At 32.9% G+C, this 26,337-nt stretch overlaps 1 non-coding gene and 1 pseudogene across 1 annotated transcript; one reads left to right on the top strand and one right to left on the bottom strand.

Annotated features, from left to right (window-relative positions):
* The first annotated feature begins 2,328 nt into the window (after positions 1-2,328).
* On the top strand, positions 2,329-2,431 carry LOC112496395 (small nucleolar RNA R71). The gene has a single exon (XR_003062935.1). It is a non-coding gene; the product is annotated as a small nucleolar RNA R71 (small nucleolar RNA).
* A 9,201-nt stretch (positions 2,432-11,632) lies between these two features.
* On the bottom strand, positions 11,633-15,018 carry LOC102628659 (putative calcium-transporting ATPase 13, plasma membrane-type; annotated as a pseudogene).
* Between the last annotated feature and the right edge of the window lie 11,319 nt (positions 15,019-26,337).

Genomic DNA, 26,337 nt, shown 5'->3' with positions numbered 1-26,337 from the left:
TCACTCTAGTGGGTATCAATTCATTATCGGCAATCGTAACTACTGTGACTCCTGACTTTTTGGGGACAACTTGTACAGGACTGACCCATGAACTATCAGAAATTGGGTAAATGATACCTACATCTAATAGTTTAAGGACTTCAGTTCTAACAACTTCTTTCATATTAGGATTTAACCAACGTTGCATTTCCCTAGTAGGTTTAGCATTTTCATCAAGGTGAATGTAATGCATGTAGTCTACTAGGTGTATACCTTTTATGTCCGCTATGGTCCATCCTAATGCTCCTTTGTGCTCTTTTAAAACATCCAACAACTTACTTTTTTGTTCGTCATTGAGGGATGATGAGATGATTACCGGTAGAGTGCTTTCTTCTCCCAAAAATGCATATTCTAGAGTGTTGGGCAATGGTTTGAGCTCGAGTTTCGGTGGTGATTCTGATGATGGGATGAGTTTCTTCTCTGATGGTGCTAGTTGTTCAACTCTTGATTTCTATTTATTAGTGTCCATGGATGGTGCTGAGTCAAGTAAGGCGTTGACCTCATCGACCGATCTGTCAATATCAAAATCTAAACCAAAGTGAGTTAAACATGTTTGTAAATGATCATCACTAAGGTTTGAAACAAAAGTGTCATCAACTAATGCTTCAATTAAATCCACATCAACAATTCCATCATCTATATTGTGAGGTTGTTTGACAATGTTGAAAATGTTCAGCTCCATAGTCATGTTGCCGAAGGACAACTGCATATTTCTAGTCCTGCATTGAATGTGAGCATCCGCAGTTACCAAGAAAGGTCGGCCTAGAATTATGGGGATGTGCTTCTTTGAATCTTGTATTGGTTGAGTGTCAATTACAATGAAATCAATAGGAAAATAAAACTTGTCTACCTGGATAAGCACGTCTTCCACAATACCACGAGGTATTTTCGTGAACCGATCTGCAAGTTGTAACACCACTGGAGTTGGGTGTAATTCTCTCAGTCCAAGTTTCACGAATACAGAGTAAGGCAACAGATTTACACTAGCTCCTAAATCCAACAAAGCATTCTCAATTGTATGGTTCCCTATACTACATGAGATAGTGGGGGAGCCTGGATCTTTGCATTTTAGAGGATTTTTGTGTTGGAGTATAGAACTAACGTTTTCTGTTAAAAATGTCTTCTTTTGAACATGAATGCTTATTTTTTTAGTACAAAGGTCTTTAAGAAACTTGGCATATAATGGAACTTGTTTTATAGCATCAAGCAAAGGGATATTAACACTTACCTGTTTGAAGATTTCAAGAATCTCACCTGTGGATTTTTCCTTCTTTCCTTTAGCTAACTTATGAGGAAATGGAGCTTTGGGAACATATTCTCGTGGGTTAGTTTCTTCTTTCTCCTCTGATGGTGAGTCATCAATATTCACAAGTACAATTTGATTTTCTTTTGTCACCGGCATCTCCATTTTGTTGTCGACTTCTTTTCTTTTTCGCAAGGTCATGGCTACTTTGACCTCTCTATGCTGCTGTGGTGAACTGGTACTTGCTTCATGTACTCCTTTAGGATTAGGCACTAGTTGACTTGGAAACTTGCCTTTCTCAACAGTCATTGCCAATGTCTGAACTGAAGGAGCAAGTTGTCCCACCATCTTCTCCAGGCTTGAAACTGATTGGGCTTGTGAGTTGAAGCTTGCTCTCAACTCATTTTGTAGTCCATCAATGGTGCGATTCTGTTGCTCAATCGTAGAGTGAGTAACATTCTTGAAATTCTGGAATGCATCCTCCCATGGTCTGGGTTGAGAGTAGTTTTGGTTTGAATTGTATGGTCTAAATGGTGGCTGAAAGGCTTGAGGAACTTGAAGAATTTGTTACATTGGTGGAGCTGGAGCTACTAGTCCATTCTGTTGGAATCCTTGAGACCATAAAAAATTGGGGTGGTCTCTCCATCCAGGGCTATAAGTGTTAGAGTATGGGTTTTAATTTGATGGTTTTCTCATTACACCTATGGCATTGGCTTGATCCGAGTATGAGTCATGATCATGTGGCTCTGTTGATTTAGCAGTTGATAACTATGCTATTTGTCGAGAGAGGCCTTCAATTATTGCTTTGACTTCTTTAATTTCTGAACTTGACTCGCCAATGTGAACCTCATTCACTCTCTTAATTCTTCTAGTATTCCTGAGCAATCGACTCCGTTGTTATGAATTATCCACTTGTCGCTGGAAGAATTCCCAAATTTCTGATGCACTTTTTGACATTAGCTTTCCTCCGCTTGTTGCCATTAGCCATTCTTGCACGTTCGGCAATAATCCCTCCAAAAAGTATTGGCATTGGTGTCATTTCTCGTACTCATGATGTTGACATTTCAAGAGTAGCCCATTGAATCGCTCCCATGTTTCGAAAAACTGCTCGTCTTCTCTCTGTGTAAATTCTGAAATTTCCCTACGAATAGCATTGGTTTTATGCACTGGAAAATATTTATTTAAAAATTTTGTAACTATTTGTTCCCATGATGTAATGCTATTAGCAGGCAAAGTATTTAACCATTAACGAGCTCTATCATTTAAAGAAAATGGGAATAGTCTAAGTTTTACATCATCATCTGAAAAATTCTCATATTTAAATGTTTGACAAATAGCATGAAAATCATTCAGATGATTATATGGGTCCTCATTTTCTAAGCCATAGAATGTGAGGAGATAATTTAGCACACTAGGTTTTAGTTCAAAACTCCTAGCAGCTACATTTGGGTATCTTATACATGATGTGCTCAAATTAGCTAAATGACTGAAGTAGTCCTTAAATGGCCTCTCCTGTCGTGCTTGTTGTTGTTGCAAATCTATTTTATTTTTAACGTGTTTGTGTGTGCGGAATTTTTTTTCTAGTTCAAGGTCTATAGGTTCAAGATTAGGTAATAATGAACTACGACCATGCATGCAAAGAGCAAAAAATAAATGGGAACAAAATGAATAAAAATAAAGAAGAATGAGAAATTACAGTACTAACCTTATCACGCTGTTACAACATTTCTATAAAAAAACACACTAAACAAAACGTGAAATAAATTAACTAAAAATTAAATTAATAAGATAAACAAAAATTACAAAGAAAAATAACTTAAAAATTAAATTGCATAATTGTAAAGAATAGAGAAAGAAAAGAAATTATTACCTCTAAATGCATATTCACTTTTTTTTTTATTTTTTTTAATAAGAAAAAAATACAAGAAAACAAATAAAAGAAATTATTCACAAAAATTAATTCTATGTATTAAAATTACTTACCTCCCCGGCAACGGCGCTAAAAACTTGTTGTGCAAATTTTATTGAACTCGCAAACGCATGAATCTATTGTAGAATAGACTAATGGTGACGAGTGTCGATCCCTCGAGGAAGTGGATTTTAATTGTGTGTAGAATTAATTTTGTAAATGGGTGGTTGGATTTGTGGTGAAAATGATTTGGATTATTTTAAAATTCGAATTAAAATGACAAGAATAAATTGAAGTGAAAATCTATTAAATTGACGTACTTGGGTATCTGGATCCGTATCAACATGCACCATGGGCTAAATATTTCTTATTAATACCAATTAAATCATGAAGGGGGAATCCACACCTCATGAACCACACTCTAATCAATATGGTGCTAAGGGCTTATCGTGCCAAATAATAATAACCTTGTACTAGGGAGCCGGTGAAACCAGAGCGGTATCTAGACAAGAATATTATTATTTGTCGACAAGAAGTCAAAACATCCACAAAAACTAGAGGGGAAGAGAAAATAAATTTACCAAATAAAGCCCATGACACATGTTGAGAGTTCACCTTCAACCTAAGCTTGAAAGAAAATTAGTCACTCATAATTAAACTAGGGGCAAAATAAAAATTTATTAAAATACGTAGAAAATACAAGATAGAGAAGGAATTACAGAAAATAAAGTCTAAAAATGGATTCAGAGATGCCAAATTAGGGGGGAGAGGTCCCCTTTTTATAGATACATCGAGTAAATCATGGCCATCGGATTAAAAACAGTTTGGACGCTCAGGATTGCACCACGTCATCAGTCAACAGTACGAGTCAACAGTACGCATGAACAATACGTGGTTTAACCATGCGGTTTGAACAATAACACTGTTTGAACAGTAACGCGGTTTGGTTGAAAATAATCTCATGTGTTGCATGTACCGTACGCGCGTTTTGTAGTCCACTAATATGTTATCACGTCACCATCAATAGTACATAAAAATTTTAGTTCAACAGGATCATGACACCTCATCAGTCAATGCCACATCATCGGTCAATGCCACATCATCTATCCGTCTATGTGAACAGTGTCGTGAACAGTAACGTAGACAGTACCGTACATGTGAATAGTACCATACATGTGAACAGTACCATTTTTCCTTTTATGCTCCTCCTAAGGTTTTTAACCGTCCTGAGTTCAAAAGTAATGTCCGTTTTGCCGTTTGATCTCTCGTTTATTGTGAAATGACTATGATGCCCCTAAAATACATAAAATACTTAATTAAAATAAAACACACATAATTAAATTACAAGAAGCTTAAATACATAAAAGTAAGGGTTGTTAGTAAAACTTGAAATGTAAAATGATGATTTTCTTCTTTATAAATATGCATTTTGTAACACTCAACATGTAGCATGGAAATTTTATGCAATATGATCTTAACATGGCTATTTCCAACTGGTCCGCGTAAAACCTTAGTGAGATCAAACCATACTAAAAATCAAAGTGTGAATAAACCAAAACTTTATTTCTGCAGAAAATAGCCTGAAATAGCCATAAACCAAAATAACTAAAAAATATCTTTATTACAAGAGTATCTAAAATCATAAACTCCCACTAAAACTGAATATCTTTAAATGACATGACACCCATATGAGCAGTGTGCTCATGAAACGTTTTAGGGTGGCAATACCTTAGTAAGTGGATCCGCAATCATGGAGTCTGTACTGATGTATTCTATAGACAACTGTCCACTCTGAATTCTTTTTTTAACAACTAAGAACTTGATGTCTATATACTTTGACTTTGTCAAGTTCCTGTTGTTATTGGAATGCAGTACTATTGACTTATTGTCATAAAATAATCTAAGTGATCTATCAACACCATCTACTATACATAGTCCCGTGATAAAATTTCATAACCATATTCTGTGATTGGATGCCTCATAACATACTATGAACTCTGTTGTCATTGTAGAAGAAGCTATAAGAGACTGTTTAGCACTCTACTAGGAGATAACACCCCCAGCTAGCAGATAGATGTAACCCGAAGTAGATTTCATACTATCTTGGCATCCAACAAAACCGGAGTCAGTGTACCCAATGATCTCAATCTGATCTGACCTCCGATATGTGAGCATGTAGTCTTTTGTTCAATGTAAGTACCGTAAGACCCGTTTGGCTGCTTTCCAATGGTCTACTCCGGGATTACTTAAATATCTGCCCAACATCCCAGTAACTACGCAATATCTGGTTGCACACAAACCTGAGCATACATCAGACTTCCTACTGCTAATGTATAAAGTATCTTCTGCATTTCTTTTTCCTCAAAATCATTCTTAGGACACTGATTGAGACTGAACTTGTCCCATTTAGCCACAAGGGTATCACCTGACTTACAATTTTGCATGTCATATCTCTTGAGAACTGTTTCGATATAGCTCTTTTGTGATAATTCAAGAATACTTCGAGAGCGATCCCAGTGTATCTTTATGCCTAATACAAAAAAAGTGTCACCAAGATCTTTCATCTCAAAATTCTTAGTTAGAAATCTCTTGGTGTCGTACAATAAGCCTATATCGCTGCTAGCAAAATGTCATCGACATATAAAACCAAAAAAATATACTTGCTCCCACAGAACGTATGGTATATACAATCATCGACTAAATTCATCTTAAAACCGAATGAGACGATCACTTGATGAAACTTGAAATACTATTGTCGAGATGCTTGTTTGAGTCTATAAATGGATTTTTTAAGTTTGTAAATGACGTTCTTTGGGTCTCAGACACAAAGTTTTCTAGCTGCACCATATAGATCGTCCCATTAATGTCGCCATTAAGAAATGTCGTCTTTACATCCATCTGATATAACTCAAGATCGAAATGTGCCGCTAATGCCATTATAATATTGAAAGAGTCTTTTAAAGAAACTAGAGAGAAAGTCTCTTTATAGTCAATGTCTTCTTTCTGTGTAAAGCCTTTTTGCGATAAGACGCGCTTTATACCTCTCCACATTGCTTTTCGAATCCCTCTTGGTGTTAAATATCCAATTGCAACCAATAGGTTTCGCACATTCTGGCAATGAGATAAGATCTCATACGTCATTATCCTTCATGGACTTCATCTCCTCATTCATGGCATCAATCCACTTTTGAGAGTTAGAACTCTCCAGAGCTTGACGGAAATTGATTAGATCATCTTTCATCACTCCAATGTTTACCCTATGTTCTTAGAGAAATACAATGTAATCATCTGGTAATGCACTTCTCATTTCTCTAATGGATCTCATTGATGGCATATGTTCTTAAGGTTGTGGAGTTTGTTATTTTGGAACAACTTCTTGTATTGGGGATTCTTCAACATTGGCTTGATTTATTATATCTTGAACAAAATCAGGAATAAGACCCTAATCAATGTCAATAAAACCTATGTGAATATCAACATATTCTCTTTAAAGACAAAGTCTATAACTGTATCTCCCCCCGCAAACTTAACATCCTTAAAGAATCGAGCATTTCCTAACTCTAAAATTGACTTAGTCGTGGGATCATAAAACTTGTACCCCGTAGATCGTTCTAAATATCCAATAAAATAGCAACTTACCGTCCTTGAGTCCAGTTTCTTCTCATAATGTCTTGCCTCAGCTGAACAACCCCAAACATGCAAGTGTTTTAGACTAGGATTCTTATCTGTCCAAAGCTTGTAAGGAGTTTTGGCAGTCGCTTTAGTTGGAACTCTATTAAGAATATATGTTGCAGTCTTAAGGGCTTCTCCCCACAGTGATTCTAGTAAGGTAGAATGACAAATCATACTCCTCACCATGTCTTTAAGCATCATGTTTCATCTTTCAGCAACATCATTCATAGTGAGCAAACCTGGCATAGTGTATTGTGAGACGATACCGCATTCCTCTAGGAATTTAGCAAATGGTCCTGGACGTTGTTCATATGAACCGTCATATTAACCATATTATTCGCCACCACAGTCAAATCTGATGCTTTTAATTCTTTTGCCGAGTTGGTTTCAACTTCAGCCTTAAAGATTTTGAACATATCCAAAGACTATGACTTTTCATAGAGAAGATGTATGTAGCAATATCTAGAAAAATGGTCTATGAACATTATAAAATATTGTTGACTATTCCAAGTAGTAGCAGGAAATAACCCACAAATGTCTATATGTATGAGTTTTAAGACATTTGAAGTCCTGTTGGCTTCAAATCTCCTTTTATTGGTTTGTTTCCTCTTGATACAATTAACGCATATGTCAAAATTTGTGAATTTAAAGGGTCAAGAATTTCGTCTGACATAAGTCTCTCTATTCTTCGTTTGGAGATATGACATAATCTCTTATTTCATAACGCAGTTAAATTCTCATTGATAAATTTTCTCTTTACACCTCGTGTACTTATTTGCAGGGATTCATGAAATGAAGCAATTGTTTTAAGTATATAAAGATTATCATCGTCGGACAAAGAATCAGAATCAACAAGTTTTGAATCATGAAACAAACTGAATTTTTCGTTTCTAAATAAACAAGAATAACCATATTTGTCCAAAGCGGAAACGGAAATCAAACTTCTTCTAAAAGACGAAACAATAAATGTCTCATCAAGATCCAAATAAAATTCGGTCTTTAATAATAATCTAAATTTTCCAATTGCTTTAACTTCAACCTTCTTGCCATCACCCACATAGATGTATCTTTCACCATCATTGGGCTTTTAGGAATTCAAGCAACCCTGCATAGACACACTGATGTGAGTGGTTGCACTAGAATTTTTCCACCACATATGTCTAGGTATTAAATTAACCTCAGAAAAAATCAAACCATGTCTTTTAGCACTGTAAAAGAAACAGGTAGTGGCTACTCGATCATCCAATTTCTTTTGTTGTTTCTTTTGAGGTGTTGTATCTGCAGCATCCTTATCCTTATATCTTTTCTTGCCCTTATACTTTACTGAAATAAGATTTGTCAAGAGCGTACTCATTGATGCCCTTTCATTCTTGACAAATCCATTTTCAATTTCTACAAGAAACTTTTTTAGTCGTAGTTATCCTTGCAGACATAGAGCCCTCGAATGGTTCCGAAATGGCCTTCTTCATAATCATGATACACATGCGATTTGATCTCTCCCACTTTTCCATATCCCTCTTGTCATCAAGGGTACTTTCATCCATAAGAGATAGGGGAGAATCAACCCTCAACCCAAGATAAAGATCCATGACTGCGAGAACTATTGAGAGGTTCTCGTGCCATGACTTGAAGTTAAAGTCATTTAACATATGAATAGAATTGATGTTAGTAGTAATATTTAACAGTAGACATAACTGAATTTGAGAACAACAAACAAACAAAACAAGCTCATATTAGTTTTAAAATAAAAATAAATTCAAATAAAGGTAAACCCCATCTCAAGATACCGGACACTCTATTAATATTTCATCTTTGTACAAAATATTAACTTATAAGTGATATCTTAGTGCAGTAATCAAACACTGATAATAAGAACATGTCAAAAAATAAATCTTCATTTGGGTCGATTTATTACTCAAATGTAAAATTGAATAATCATCACGTGTTTATTATCACATGTGCACATATAATTCTATTAAATATGGACATTCCTTTAGGTCGATCGATATTTACAAAAATTACATATACAAAATTATTTATATTTCAAAGTAAATTAATTTCCACAAGAGAGGTCACTTTGATGATATGTTGTTTCAATTAATTTATCTCAAAATACATAAAAACCAACCAATATTTGAATTTAAAATTGCACCAAAAATTACCACAAAAATAAAAAATAAAAATCATGTCAAAGTTTGGTCAATTGTCAATGGTCAGAGTCAACGGTCAATGTTGACCGTTAATTGATTCAGGGCTGGACTGATTCGGATTGACCCGAACCAAATCCTAAACTAGTCCACAATCAAACCAACCCTTTTTTTTTTAATGGCTGAAATTACTTTTGCTTTAATGGACTAATATAAACCAATGAGTTGGACTATTGGCACCCCTCTCATCTCCTCATAAAACCCCCTTCTTAGTTATATTCACTTTATTTATGAAAATGTCCCTTTTTTTAGATTTACTTTTCTAAATTCTCAATTTTCATTTGATTTCTTTTATTGTTAAAACTCAAAGTATTATTGTGTCATTTTTTTAATTATTTTCAATTTTATTATTAATCTACACATAAATTAAAAAGTTATATGGGTGATAAATTTTTTAGTGTTAATCATTAGTTGAAATAACACATATTTCAAATTATAATTTTAAGTATAAAAATATTTAATCAATAAGAAATCAAAAGAGAACAATAGATTATTTTAAATTTGCACAATTTGTTTTAGTTAGATAGGAAGTAACATATAGAATTTTTTTTTTTTAAAAGATTGATTATGAATTAAGTAATTTGCTTGAAAAAAAAGACTATATGTGTTTAACTTTCAATTATTCTTAATTGTAATTTTATTTAAAGTGGAGTTTTGTAAGAATAATGTAGGGGTGCCAATAGCTCCACTCTAAACCAACCCCTTCAACCTATCAAGCCCAATTTATTGGGCCCAAAACTCAACTTTAATTAAGTCCAAGCAGAATTTGGGTTTAAATAAAAACTTTCTTTATTGTCTGCTGGAAAGAAATTTTACAACACCTTAGGGAACATTTAGATATTTACCTTGAAACCCTACTTCTATCTTTTCTCTTTCGTGCGGCTGGCGTGCCGCCGCTTCTTCCTCTGCAGTGGCCATTCAGCCACCTTTCTTTCTCTCCAGCGCGGGCTGGTTGCAGCGGCATGCATGCCGACACAGCCGTAAGCTGGCGACGGCCAGCCCCTTTTTTTTTTGCTTCTCCTTAATTTGCCGTGGCGTCGTGGCCGCGGTTGCGGGCTGGCGCCGCCCAGCAGCTGTGTCTCGCCGGCGGCTGCTATTGCCGCCGGCCACAAAACTTCAAATTAGGAATTTTTTTTTGACTGAAATATGAATTTCCAAAATATTCTAAATTCCGACAAATAACCACAGTTTTGTTCTCAAATGTAATAATTTTAATAATTATGATATTATTAAATTTAAGTACACTAGAGATGTAAACATTAATTAAAATAAATTTGATTCTCAATAATTTAACATGAAGAGACTAATATTATTTATTGGGATAAGAAAATTTTTAGTGAAAATCATCACCAATAAATTCAAAAATATTCATATTGTACCACAAAGAATTAATAACAAAATAACGCGGACGCGTACCTAAATGCATAATATTTATTCCTCTCTAGAGTAGTGTGGTAAGCCTTTCAGATTTACACGTTCTCTTAAAGAGACATCTAGTTCTATCTGCTCTCTCTCTCTGACGATGAGATGTCAGAAATAATAGAAAGAATACGTATATCTGGGAGCATAACCACTTATATAGACAACATATTCCTGTTGTCACTAGGTATTCATAATTCTGCCAATCATAAAATTAAAATATTATTAGATCTCTACACATTAAAGACTCACACCCTATTAGATATATTAAAGTCCATAACACTAAAAATTTAAATAGATCACTTTTAATTAGGTTTAATCTTATATGACTGTCTGCAACACATAATTATTCACATATAAGCCCAATGTTGGATTAAAGATCTAATAATATTGGATTAAAAATCCAACAGTAAAATTTAAAGAAAGGAAATTGAGACAAAGAAATATTGAGTAGTCTTCGACAATGTGAAGACTCAAGAAACTATATTATTGTAGATGGATTACAAAGAAATTCAAGTGTACAAAGTAGGAAAATTACAATATACATAAATAAATACTGTCAAACAAAAAAGTGAATCTTATAATTACTAAAAAATAATTGTGTATGGGATCCTCACGTTTGCTTTCCTAATAATGTATCTAAGGAGAAATATTATTGTTCTCCCTGAATTTTAAGCCAACTGCTGTTTATAATTAAACACCAGAAAGCAACATTTTGCAGTAAAGATTTTGGATTTCGCCACTTACCTCATCTATTTAGTCCTTTGATGTCAAAATTTCAACAAAAAAATAGTGGTTGTATTGTGTCTAAATTGAAAATTATAGTGAGGAAAGTGTCATCCTAGACGCCAACAATATACCCATTGTTCCCGAGTATATATATTTATTTTGTTCATACTAACCCTTCCCGTTATATCGGTTTTAATTAACTGAATAAAATTTAACCGATCTGAAAATTTAAGATTGTTAAATTTTTGGCGTATCACTTAACTATTAAGTTTCAATGTGGGTTCAGTAATCTTACCTACACACTAAAAAAAAATAAAATCTTTTCGCAAAATCGGAAAAAGAGAATCTAATTCTTCTACCGCTAAATTTTATGAGACTAATTTTCATTGGCTGAAGAATCATTGGGATGCAACGTTGTCTGAAGAATCATTGAACCAAATAACACAGAAATTTCAGGCGAGTTGTTTGCTGATCAACAAACTAATTATCAAGAATTGAGCTTCATTGGAGCTAACAAATCAACTAACCAATAGAAATTGCTGCCACTAATTGAGTTGATTATAAGAGATAGCTATATCAGAGGATATAAGACAAGCAGAAATGATAATATGCATTATCTAGATGCTTGAGATGAGATAGCTAAAACAAGGGTTTTGCTGGAACAGGTAAGACAAGGATTTTGCTGGAACAGGTATGCACTTGACAAACCAACCAATTGGCCAAGAGATGGCTGCAATCCCAATACATGAACCCCATTGGATCCAGTTCAGCCCCTCTGTATCTGCAAATTTCTTCAGAATTTCCACCATCACCACTTGAAGGACGATGGTTATCCCAATGATCCCCAGAAATGACTTATTCTTATGAATCCCCTTAAACACATTCTTTTTTTCAAGCTTCCTTGCGTTGAATTCGTTGAAGACTTGGCAAAGTACAAATGTGTTGAAGATCATGGTGTCCTTTACATTCTCATTAACACCAAGGACGGATTCACCTTTGAACAGTAACGTCAACAAGACAGCTATCTGATAAAAAGCTTGGGCCAGAAGATTCCTCCACATAACGTTGGTTATAAGTGGCTCAGTAAGCCTCACCGGTGGTTTCTCCATAAGCTCCTTGGTAGGTTGCTCTGTAACCAGAGCCAATGCACCTAATGTAAGAACGATCAAGTTCATCCACAGTAACTGGACTGCTGTTAATGGGTTCTTACCAACTAAAACCGCTGCCAAAAAGTTAAATAGGACAGAAGAAACACTAATGGTAAGATGGAATTGAATGAATTTCTGGATGTTCACATATACACATCTTCCCCAATTCAGTAAAGTGACTGCAGTTGCGAAGTTATCATCCAAGATGATGATATCTGAGCTCTCCTTGGCAACTGCTGTGCCTTGGATGCCCATAGACAGTCCTACGTTTGCTTCCTCCAGAGCTGGTGCATCTTTTATACCATTTCCCGTGACCGCAACCACATGACCTTTTAGTTTTAAGCACTTAACCATTGCCAGTTTATCATCAGGAGAGGCTCTTGCCATCACATATATTTTTTCAACTTTCTCCATTTTCTCCTCTTCTGTGTAGTTTCTGAACTCCTCTCCTTGAATTACTGCTTCATTGGCTTGATCACTGGCTTGAGTATTCCACATTGTGTGGCTATGGCTTTTGCAGTGAAAATATTGTCGCCCGTGATCATCTTGATGTTTACTCCAGCATATTGACAATCTTCCACGGCTTTCTTCAGCCCTGGACGACACGGATCCTTAATTCCAAGCAGTCCTAATAGGATCAAGTTTTCTTCATTTAGCTCTTCTTCTGGAACTGGAACTTGTTTGTGAGCAAAAGCAAGGCACTGCAGGCTACCTGCTGCCATACCTTGAATAATTTGCTCAAATCTTTCCCTTGCACCAACCTCTAAATGTTTGACATTCCCAGAAGCATCATAGTAACTTGAACACATTGCTAGAATTATCTCTGCCGCCCCTTTCCAGTGGACGTGCACAGTATTGTCTGCCTTCTTCCTCATCATAACTCTGCTCTGTTTCCTATGGGAATTGAAGGCTTCAACTTGGAGAATGACACAACTCTGTCTTATTTGCTCCATGTCCATGCTCATTCCCAGAATAGGCCAGGAAAGAATTGCTTTCTCAATGGAACTGCCAGATAATTCAATTTCCAATCCTGAACCTGAAGTTCTCTTGTAAAAACCTGCAGTTGTATTTAATGCAAAACCTTGTTGAATCAATTCAACAACTTTTGGAGCTATATTGGAATGATCAGCAGCTCCCTCTCCTACAGGTTCTTGGCAAGCCAAAACTTTGCCACTTTCATCTGGTTCAGAGTTAGTGTGCCCGTCTTATCCGTGCAAATTACAGTGGCTGACCCCATCGTCTCACAGGCAGAGAGCTTCCTCACCATAGCATGATCAATCATCAATCTCTTCATCGAATAAGCAATAGTAACTGTAACGGCCAGCGGCAAACCTTCTGGGATAATTAAATTCACAACTGCATTAACTGCGTCGTCAAGCTTTGTTTTACCGGCCTTAAATTCAATGGTTCCGTTGATGTTTTTTGAATGTCCTGTAAAGTAACGATCCAAAATCATCAACAAGCCTGAGAAAGTAATTGCCAATCCAATTAAATCGACCAACGAAGTTAACTTTCTGACTCGAGCTTTTAAAAGTGTCCATTCACTGGTATTGTAACTAGTTTGCCTCATAATTTGGCCCCACGTAGTGTTCATACCGACAGCTGTGGCAAGCATGCGGCCATACCCATCAACCACCTTGGTTCCAGAAAGCAAGAACGGATTTTGGCTGCTATTAACCTCAACATTATGGTCTGATTCTTGTATTTGTAACGAATGCCCATCTAAAAAAATTCCATCAGCTGGAACCTGGTCCCCAATCTTTAAGCATATAACATCTCCAACGACAACATTGGACAATAAAATCTGCTGTCGCCGTTTATTTCTAACCACATCAACTTGAATGCTGTTGCTGACTTTTGATAATAGCTTCTCAAATTTTTTATTTTGCATGTATTTACTTGAAGCTGAAACAGATATGTAAATAGAGACAGCAATAAATAAGCTACCGCTATCATACCATCCCTATTTTAACTTCAGGCCAAAAGCAAGGGAAAGTATTGCACACACAAAAAGGATTAAAACTGTGAAACTTTTAAAAGTATCCACAACAAAACTGAAGAAGCTCTCCGTTGGTGGTTTCTTGTACGTGTTTGAACCGAATAAGCCTTGTCTTCGAGCTCTGTCTTCTTCACTGCCGTCGATTCCACCATGAATATCGGTTTGAAGAGCAGTAGCTACAGCACCAGTTCCACCAAACTGTTGAAGCAGGTCTAGATTTTTCTGCTTCACAATTTCAATGAGGGTTTTCGGATCAATATCAGTTTTAGCAAGGGAGTGTAAAACCCTGGAGCAATATATTTTAGCAAAAGCTGAGTGCCATTTTCTTTTGGGTGTGCTGGGGGTTGCAGGAACAATGTATTCATGGGAAAGGATGGACATGGTGCTAATTGAAAGGAACCAAAGAGAAAATGAAGCGGAAAAAAAAATGACAATTTTTTGGTATAGCTGGCAATAAATTGAAGACAAGAAACGAAGAAACTTGTTTGGATGAGAGTGAGAACTAATTAACAGTCTCTAATTTCCAAGAGCTTTCCTTTCTCTTTTGTATCAAAACTAGGGTCTGGGACTTTAAGTACCAACATTTATCGATTGTCACGTCGTTTTTGAAATTTACTTCCACTAATGGAATTGGAATTTAGAGAGCATCTATATTTCGTATTTTTTGGAAAAAGAAAAAGCACCCTTAATGGGAGAAATGAACAACAAATAAGTGGGTGGAGTAACCTACTCTGCACGAGCTCAGCCCAATACAGAGTTTGGACAATCTCTAAATTTGTAAATTACATTTAGGTAAAAACGAAGTTAAAATGAATATCAAATTAGTAGGAAAGGTGGGGCCAATATCCTGCTTTTATTTGTTGTCATTTGGGAAAACTCGTAAGTTTGTGGCTAAAGGACCTAATGACACAGAAAGTTCGCGGAAATTTATTATCTATTTCTCTTGATGACCGCAGTTATAAAGTGACTTCTATTTCCGTGTCACAAAGTAAATGGTGGACACCACCACTTGAGCAGGTGACCTAATGGCACAAGAGGACGTCTTCACTCTTCTACGAAGGAACTTTGCTCTTTTATATCAGTCGGCTGTACCATATATACTTCTTGAAGAAGGCAGAAATAGGAACCTTTGGTGTTGAAAGTCAACTGTATAGAATCAAGTTGGTAGCATTGTCCTGTATTCTGGCCGCGTGGCTGAGAGGTCATTTTCAACTTTCAGTAGCACTAGTGAGGAAAGTTTCTTTTCCAAATTCAATATGCAGAAAAAACACGAATCCAATTCTTTGGAAGTCATCTCCAAAAAAATATTTTATTGTTAGATTATAAATTTGATTGCAGAATGACCAATGCTTGAGTCTCGATCAATTGTTAAAGCTAATAGGCCTTTTTCATAGGACTTTCAGTAATCAGATAGTTTAGCTAGACTCCTAAAAACTATAGCAATCCAACGGATGGCCGGTGCCGGCGATAACAGTTATTGGAGGTGATAATTGAATATTATAAAATCTTATCCGCGAACACTCCTAATAAATATGACAGATGAAAATTAGCTAATAAAAAATGATATATATATATAGGAAAATTATGCTGCCACATGGGTTTCATACCCCCTTTTTTTTGTCTTTTTCTAAGTCAACATTATAACAATGGAGTCCATTTATTTGTTAAAAAAAAAGATAAAAACAACTAAAATTTCACACATTAGTCTTGCACCTAAAAATTTTCAATTGCAGTGATACTTTTTGAAGCCACAATCTGTTTCGCAAGAACCTTTCAAAGATGCCGACATGAACACAATACTCCAACATTGTAGATTTGTCAATTTGGACAATATAATTTTTTTTTATTGCAATATATGTAGAGAAGCCAATGCATAATTTGCTAGAATTGAGGAAAAGGAAAGAGAAATCCATTTCACTACCAAACTTTAAAAAAAAAAATTGGTCATGGCCATGGTGCTATTTTCCAGCGCTGAGCCATTAATTTGATAAGAATATAACAGAAAAATATATATTTGAGTGGTCAATTTGACACAATTATTTAATTCACCATATCCGTGTCAACTAGGGATGGCAAGATCGAGTTAGATATAGTTATTATCCATCTATGTGTAAATCATAATTATCGACTATGAATATGGATACCCAAGGATAAACATGGATAGATAATTTTTATTATAAATCACTATGCATTTTATAATATGGAAAACTAATTAATGTGTTTTACATAAAAAAATTCTTATTTATTTTTATTTAATGTCCTAAAATGATTAATACTAAAAAGTAATTAAATTATTTTCAATATAGAAATAGAATAATAAAACAAAATTGTTACTCTTATTTTTAATTACAAAAAAAATTTACATTAAAAAATATAGACAATCATTGGCAACCATTATTCTGTCGTCGGCAATTACATTATTGATTGCAGGGGGCCATCAAGGGTACCATTACACTCAAAATTGGATGATATGCACAATGATTATCTCAATGTGGTGATACGTAGAGTTGCATGCGCCTTCCAAAAATGACCGCTACCATAACTACACCACAAAACCACAACGACTTACATTACACTGCTACTTTTTTTCAATTTACAAACCGCCAATTGTGTTTGTTAAGGGCGGTGAAACTTGAAACGCCGCCTAATCATGGCGGTCTTGCTATGGTTATTTGCATTGGAAGGCGCATCCATCACTAGCACATCCATTTATCCGGTAACGTTACCACCATTATATAGATCGGTGAATTTTGAATTTTTTGATAGTATTTGTGCTTCTGTTCACTCACTTCTATTTTTTAGTGATGGTGTTGTCATTGTTGTCATCGACTGTGCAATAATTTTTAGAAATGTTATTTTGATCTTTCATTTAATTTACAAAACTTAAATAGTAATTATAATATTCAATTTTAGTCTCATTCACTTAAATATTAATATTCAAGTTCATACATGGATATCAGATAAATCAAGTCCATAGTATTTTGGATGGATGTTATCCATTCTATTTGAATCAGATCCTTGGATATTTAACTTGAATGGATTTGCTTGCTCTTCATATCTGTCAACTCGATTAATAATTGTATTATGTTTAGATTTAAAATTCCTAATATGATAATCTGTTTGTTCAATTAATTATACTAATTGACTTATATTTTAATCAATAGATATGTGTTGAATTTCATATTTTTAAACATCATTTATTTGTATTTAAAACAAAATTGATTGGAGTTTAAGAAGATAGCACTCCAAAACTTATAGAATATTAAAAAATATTTTTTATTGAAAATTAAAACTTTGTTAAATAAGTAACACAATTACATAATTATAATAAATGGGTTGAAATCCTTTACTCAATTAATAAATGAGTTGGGATTGGGTTAACTCAAATTTGATGTCACGATATGAACATGATCCACTATCCCGAATTGCCACCTTTGCTATTGTCCATGTGCAATGCTAGCACGACAGAAGAAAAAATAGAAAATATTTATTTTTTAGTTTACTTTTAATAAAGAAATATTTAAATTATTTTCAAATAGAGTAATTGTTTAGATTTTTTTAACCTTCTTTAATTAAATTAATGAAATATCTTAACCATATGGATGTGCACTAATGACTATTTAAAATGTTGGGGTGGAGTAAAAAAAATCCATTTATTTAAGTGTGCAATTAAATTTATTCTTTTTACTAAAGGCAAAAACTTAACAAAAAGTACAAAAGTCCTTATTCAAACAACCAAAAATGATTTTACGAATTGCTAAACTAATACTTTATTATTATTAGTAAATTAATATATTTTTACTACATAATTGAATAATTGATACTATGTTAAATAAATATTATGTTGCAAGAAAATAATAAAACATTAACCAAATAAAATATTAAATTAAATTAATTTTCATATTATGTGCATTCGATCTACTTGAGATAGTAAACTCTCTTGTGTTAGGGGAAAAAAGAGGTTATAAGGTTTGAACCCTGCTCATATGGGTGATAGGAAATTGGTTGTCATTATGTTAAATTAAAAAAAATCATCTTTATAATTTTCATCAATTATAGTTAGTAAATGATATACATAATTTAGCTATATATTAAATTAATTAATTTATTGATTAATAAGAGAATGTATTAATTTAAATATATGTTAACAAATGTAAGGATAAGTCATTTAACTAGAAACCTAGTTCAATAGTATTAAAAAAATTTAAAATATTATGGACTTATATGTCAAAATCTAATCTTCTACCACTAAATTTTATGAGACTAATTTATTGGCTAAAAAAAATCATTGGGGTACATTTTTACTAAGGGATATTATCATTTGTTCACCCAAATTTTCTGACATATCAATTCATTGCCAAAGTTTTCAAAAAATTATATTTTACCAGCTAATATTTAACACGTCATCACTTTACTGTCAAAACATTAACATAGTTAAAAATTTGGTGACGTCATAAGGGCATTTACGAAATTTCATGTTAAAGCCAAAACACACCATTCAATTGTGAAATAGACAAATCAAACTAATAGTCGTACCATTTTCAAGAAAAGTTAAACTATTCCCTTTGTGCACCTTCTTTTCACTCTCAAATACCCACAATTTTCAACTACAAAATAATCAAATTAACCAAAGCCTTTGATGCTAAATTAGATGAGAGAGGCTGAAACTTGAAACGGCTCCTACAAGTGACATACAAAAGATATCAAACAAATGAAATTGAGCTCAGATTAGGGTTTACTGCTGTGAGATAAGTTCATTAGCTTTCTTTTGAATTTAAACTATTATATGTATATAAATTTCATGCATGTCATTATATATTATTCTATGTGAGTTTTGATGATTCATTACTTGATTAACAAAACCCTATAAGTTAACTTGCTTAGTAATATAGAATTATATGAATTATATTAAGGGTTTCATTGTAATCGACTTTGATATGATGAAAAGACTACAATGGTGTTGAAAATTGTGAAGAAAAAAAATATGTCATGTTCAATATGAACATAAATACTAAATTCTGTTCACATACTATTTCCAATTTTCTTCTTTACTAGGATAAACTTTGTTATTGTTATTTGGTTATTTAATTTTGTGAATGTTCTTTTTAATTATTTGCTGATGTGAATTTGAGTTCTATTATTTTTTATGTAAGTCTGTTACTTTGATTTTTTATATTTAGTCATGAATTCTGTTATTGTTCATGTTGCAGCTGCGACAATTTTTTCTCATTTATGATTTTATAGTTCATGTTACCAATACAACTAGATATAATCTATAAAGGCGAAAAACAGCGTAGAGAGTTTATGGTAGTGTCGTTAAGGTGCACCAAATTTAAAACCTTACCACTAATATAAATAATTAGTACAGAATATAAATAATTAGTACAGAACGAGTAAGGATCGATCCCACAGAGACTATGCTAGTTATATTTATTATTAACTCCAAAGCAAGATTTAAAATAAAATAATAGTAATAGTAATAATAATATAAATTAGTCTAACTAAAGAAAATACCAATTAAAAATAAAAGAGGGGTTTATGAATTTTTAACTAAATAGTAAGAAATAGAGAAATTAAAATTACGAACAAGAATTTAATAAAAACTCTAATTAAAGGAGAAAGAAATAATAATGATGAAAACTTTGGTTAAAGGATCATTCGCCACCACCAAACATGCACATAATATATCAATTCTATTATCAATTTATATTGAAACTATCAACCATAGACAACAATAAGCTCTGTTAGTCTCAATCTTTCCTTAGTGTGTCGTTAGGTAAAATAAGCTCTTCATCTAATCTCTAACCATTAAATAATTTAAAATAAGCTCTTTAAATTTAAGATAATGGAAGCATTAAATAAAGAAAGATATTAGATTGATCTAGGCAATAAACACACAAGCTCGGATTATTTAACCTAGGTTATGTTCTCCAATTGAAATCATTAATTCCAGCCTGCTACTAATGATTAAAATATCAAGACAATTATGGATCAAGAATTTTAATCTAGCAATAAAATTTATTCAAGTTCTATCTAATTGGCCACTTAAATCAAACAAGAATAAACCATGAACGTTAATTATAGAAGAACATAAACAATCTCAAATAAATAAATTGAATGATAGAATTTAAATTTAATTGCATAGCATGCTTAGGGTTTTGAATTCACCCTCAACCAAATAAAAATTTAGCCTAACATAATTGAATTGGGAATAAGAAAATTGATAAAACCAGTCATGGAAATTAATTCAAGCGGCTGCCTTTTTCTTCAATTGAATTCCGGCTGCTGATTTTTTTTCTTCTTCTTGCTGAATTGGATTTGCCCTGCCCTCAAAGTCTCTTGCTGCCCGAATTCTTCTTTTTTTTTTTTTATTGCTTCCGCTTGATCCTATTTATAATGCTTCAATTGTGGCTTTGTTTAAATCCTTGCCTGGAGAGAATTAAATTCCAAGCTCAAAACTGCCACCTCATGCTTCAATTAATAAGCCAATAATGATTTCCTAAAGCCAAAAGGCTTTATTCTCTTTCCTTTCACGTGGCCACTTTTGGTTTGCAATCTTTGTTTTCCAATTGTGCTCTCAAGTGATGGCTTGGCTTGTTAATTGGCTTGCTTCCTTTTTCTTCATTGTTCAATTTGCTTCCCATATTAACCAATGAGCAAGCCAAAGCCACTTTAATGCTTGCATATGTTATTACCCTTTCAGATTCTTGATTCCAATTAAATGAAGCCGCCAAATTGAATTAAATTCAATTCCCTCTTTAATCTCCACGTGATGGTCATAATCTTCTGAATATGCATGAATTAATTTTGTTGGCTTTGGTTTTCTTGGTTTCCAAAAATCACTAATTATTTCCCTTTTCTAATTCCTTCAAGCAGATCTCTTCTTAAATGCTCTGATTTAATTTCTCTTTAATTCCAAAATATACCTAAAATAACAAAATAAATAAAACTAAGATAAAAATTAACACAATAAAATATAAGTTACTAAATTAAAAATTAACTAAAATAACTAGAATATTTAAGACCAAAACAAGAAAAAGATAGAGAAATTAATAGCAAAATATATGAAAAATATGCACTTATCAGTTTATTGAACCTAATGATTGCAGATGAAGAATGAGGTATTAAAGATCACAAGTGAAGATAGGTTGACCACTCCTCAAAGTGTGCAGTTATTTTTCACCAACCTATAGAACAAAACAAATGGTTAGTATAGATTTTAAGGTAATCTTGCAAATTCAGCTTGTTATACATGACTCATAAGAAGTGACAGTGTTTGAAGTAATATTGTTGCCAACCTAAGGCTTGATTGACCACTTAGTGGAGTGCTACAAGCCATGCTATATAACTTAAACGTTTGACTATCTGCAAAACAAACTACATGGGTAAATAATAGCAGAAATGAACTACTACTTAGGAGCTTAGGCATACATGTACCATGAACAGACCTAAATGAGAATGTTGGGCATGCGATTGATGATGATGATAAAGTAACACCTAAGACTAAAGGCATACATGGACCACAAACAGACTTGAATGAGAGTGTAAGGCATGGGATTGATAAAATGATGATTGGTTATTAGATTTTGACAGAGAATTTATTATTGATGGTAGTCGTGAAAATGACTAGGACTTACCTAAGAATGTAAAAGTTGTGCACAATGCAAGATCTAATTTTGATGATAAAAAATTAACTTAGATCCTCAAGTGATAGATAAGACATCTAATTCAAATTATGATTTGGGCATTACTAAACTTATAGATTATATTCAACAAAATGGAGGGGACTTGCCACTTGAACTCAGAGCTAGCTAGTTCTCCCCAAAATGCGTTGAGGCATAGCCATTTACTAGAAGATAGGTCCTGATGGTAAGTATAAGTTGAGGTTAATAGATTTATTTAAAGATGTTGATGACTTCATATATGTATCAGGTGAAGTGATGGTAGATAAAGACTTTGAAATTACAACTATGTACAATGTGCCTAGGAGATTTTACAGCAAATGCAAATTAATAATTGTCAATGGTATGTGGTGGGAGGTACAATAAAAGACAGTGGCGGATTTGTAATCAAACGGTTGCAAAAGAAGCATGATTGCAGATAGATTGAAAAACCAATGAACATGACTAGTAAATGGATAGTAGAGAAAATAAGGAGTAAAGTTATTGTGGATCCTCATGAAAAGATTTCTTCTTTGTGCATAAACATTTAGTTTGAGGATAGAGAATCTAAAAATGTATAGGACTAAAGAAAAGTAGAGGTGGCAAAATATGTCACCATGTCGTGTTCAAATCATGTCAGCTTTGTTGTGTCAACTTTAAGCTGACCAAACACAGCCCATTTAATATTCCTATCAAAACATTGAGACCAAAATCGGACACGAAAAATAAACTGGTTACCCAATAACCTGCTTAATAATTATATATTAAATAAGTAGTTTTTCAATAAGAGATCCCTGACTTTATTAAAATCAGAGATTAGTTAAAAGACAAAAAAAAATTAAATTTTAATACATTACATGACAAAATACAGTGCATTGAAGTTTGTATTTATTTTGTCTTTTAATTAATCCTTAACTTTATTAAAGTCAGGAATCCTTGATTAAAAAACTATTCATATTAAATAATATTTACATCAAATATTGCACACTCAATTGACACAAATTATATTCCATTATGTATATATAAATAATATAATATATCGATTTTATAAAATATGCATATCTATCAAAATATTACACACTTAGACCATTAAATCTCTAAATCTATATAGAATTTTACAAAATGGAACACATAGCATATATATATGTATGTATGTATGTATGTATGTATGTATGTATGTATGTATGTATGTATATTTTAATGCAAATATGAATTAAAAAAAGGAGAAATTAGTAAATGATTAAACTTATCAATTATCAATAATATCTGTCTTGGATGGAGCATTACTAATTGTTGAGCTTGAGTATATCAATGGTTTGCTCATCCACATAAACCATTGCATTTACTAAAGTAAATAAAAAAAAAGGAGCACTTCAAGTTAGAGAGGACATGCAGCAACATTATAAACCAAAGAAACAAACAAAATCCAATCTCAAAATTGCAAACAACCTTAATTCAAAATCTATCGTAAAAAAATTATATTCATAAAAATTGAGAAAAAAACAACCTTCTTGTCCAAAAATCCAATCTCTACTGCAAACTATTGATTCCACTGTTTCATGCTTAAATGAACTCTAAAATTGATGAAGAACCCGACCATCCACACTAAAAGTTGATTCAGATGCAACTATTAATATTGGAATGGTTAAAACATCACGAGCCATAGAAGTGAGTTTAGGATAGCAAAATTGATTGTCCTTTCAAAAGCCTAAAATATCAAAGTGATTACTCCTATCAGCTCGTGGTTCACTCAAATAAAGCTCCAGCTGAGTCTTTTGGGTGCAAATAGATTCCATGCTCTCAAAATTATCAAATTCCTATTATACATGAACAAATAAAAAGAATAATTCAACAAACATGAAATGTAACTAAAATTCATTAAACATAAAATGTAACTGTGAAGTAAACAAGAATAAGTTGCAAATAAAAATATCTATATAAACAAAACAAACCTCAAGACATTAATATAATTTTCCTCTGCCTTTTCTATCATCATTCTCATTGAAGTGAGAAACAGAACCTTGCATGGAAGGTGTACTAGTAGATTGAGTCAAAATGAGTATATATTCATTGAACAATGAAAACAACTTCTCTCTAGTATTTTTTAACTCATTTGAATCATCACCATAAACCTTTTTGCATGCTCATTCAACAAATTGTAACTTGTAATGAGGATCCAAGATAGCAGTTATTGTCAAAATTGTACAAAAGACAAACCAATACTCCAAGAATTTCTCAAGCATCCTCTTGCCAATGTCTTTCATATACCCATCCCCATTTTTTGAGTACTCCCTCAAAATTACATAAGTTGTAAAATACTTTTGGAAAGTACAATTTTAAAGTGGAATACTTTGACCTAGAAAATATGCAAGTAATCTTATAAAAAAGTGCTAAAAAATTACTAGTTCTCTTCAATTTATTCCACTCATATTTTAAATGGCAGTACTTATAATTAGAATCACCTAAAGCTAAGTGAGAAAAAGCACTTTTGTAATAAAGTGCACAATCAAGCATAATATCAGTGGAATTCCATCTTGTAGGAACATCTTGTCTCAAGCTTTTTTTCCTATGGAAGGACATTTGATTAGCACGCTCCAAAAACTTTTGTTTTCTACCTTGAGATGCTTTAATATATTTCACACTTTCGATAATTTTATGAAGCTCTCCCTCTATTGTTTTTAATCCATCTTGAATAATTAAATTGATAATATGAGTACAACAACGCATATGTAAATAGTCACCATTAGCCAATACTACTTTTCTAATTTTCAACTGAGATTTCAACATAATAACACATGCCTCATTAGCTGAGCTTTGTTCAATGATATAGAAAACAACTTTTTTCTCAAAACCTCATTCTGTCCATAAAGATAATAACTTTTCAAATAAACAAAGTCCAGTTTGTGGAGATGGCATCAAGGTGAAGTTCAACAATCTTTTTTGTAAAACCTAATTTCTATCAATAAAATGTGCAGTAAGACTCATGTATCCATCAGCGATATAGGTAGTCAAATTAGAGGTAAAACAAATTCTACCAGGAGCCTTCTCTAACATAACTTAATCCTAAGTCTTTCCACATTATAAGCTTTTAGGACATCCACTTTTGCTATATTTCTAGAAACATTTTGTACTTCAGAATTCAGAAAATCAAAACAAGTTCTAATTGCATTAAACCCAACAAACTGAAAAGGTAACTTGTTCTTCACAATTGCTATAGATAACTACTTCTACTAGGAGCCTTCTTTAACATAGCTTTAATCCTAAGTCTTTTCGCATTATAAGCTTTTAGGATATATGCTTTTGCTGTATTTCTACAAACATTTTGTAATTCAGAATTTAAAAACTCAAAACCAGTTCTAATTGCATTAAACACAACAAACTAGAAAGGTAACTTGCGCTTCACAATTGCTGTAGACAATAACTTACGGAAGACATCTTGATCAAATTTTGAAGAACATGGCCCTATAGAACCTAAATGGTCTAAAATCAATTGATGGGGGTCACGTGACTTTTTTAACCTAGGACATTTTTTAATGTGCTTAATCATGTTACTAGTCTCATAAGTACTTTCGATAATGTAAACTTTTCCACAAACACTCATAGACCTTTCTTTTGATATGCATCTAATGGCAATTTAGTGAACATACCCCATGCTTTAGATGTTCTTCTCTTTTTGCATTGTTTCTTTGGAATATCAATGTCACCATCTTGTTCTAATTCCTCCAAATTCACCTGATGTCCACGTAAAAAGGCTTCAATGTTAGTTGAATTACCATTATTTAGATTTGTTTCCATGTTATTACTGTACCCAAAAAAATTTAATATCAATAATGATTGTAACATTAAGTTACTAACAGAGGAAGGCAATTAAGCGTCAAAAACATTAAACAAATTTAAAAAGAATTACTATCAAAGCAAACTGTAAAAGCTTTAAGCACACATATGAAGAAGGCAATAGAAAACAAAACCCATTAAAGAATACAAACAATAGATAAATAATTGAGAATTACTTTTTAAACTAACCTAACCATGAATGTTTGAACTCAAGAATAGCCGATTAGAGTCTTGCAACTTGCAAGAATTGAAACTTGAGATTTAATTAAGTGTTTGTTAATGAAAAAGAAAGTGGGTGTGGTGTGTAGATAAGACAAAGGAAGTGGGTATATCCATATATGGATTGTGGCATTGGTAATTTCCTTTTTTGTTTTTTAAATGGCAGTAATTGGGTTTTTATTTTTAATTTTTAATTTGCGACAATCTATATCTTTTAAGCGACAATTATTTTTTTAATTAGTGATAAGAAAATTTTAT

Source organism: Citrus sinensis, chromosome 7, assembly GCF_022201045.2.
Source record: "Citrus sinensis cultivar Valencia sweet orange chromosome 7, DVS_A1.0, whole genome shotgun sequence".
Lineage (NCBI taxonomy): Eukaryota > Viridiplantae > Streptophyta > Magnoliopsida > Sapindales > Rutaceae > Citrus > Citrus sinensis.
This window is presented reverse-complemented; position numbering and strand designations above follow the sequence as displayed.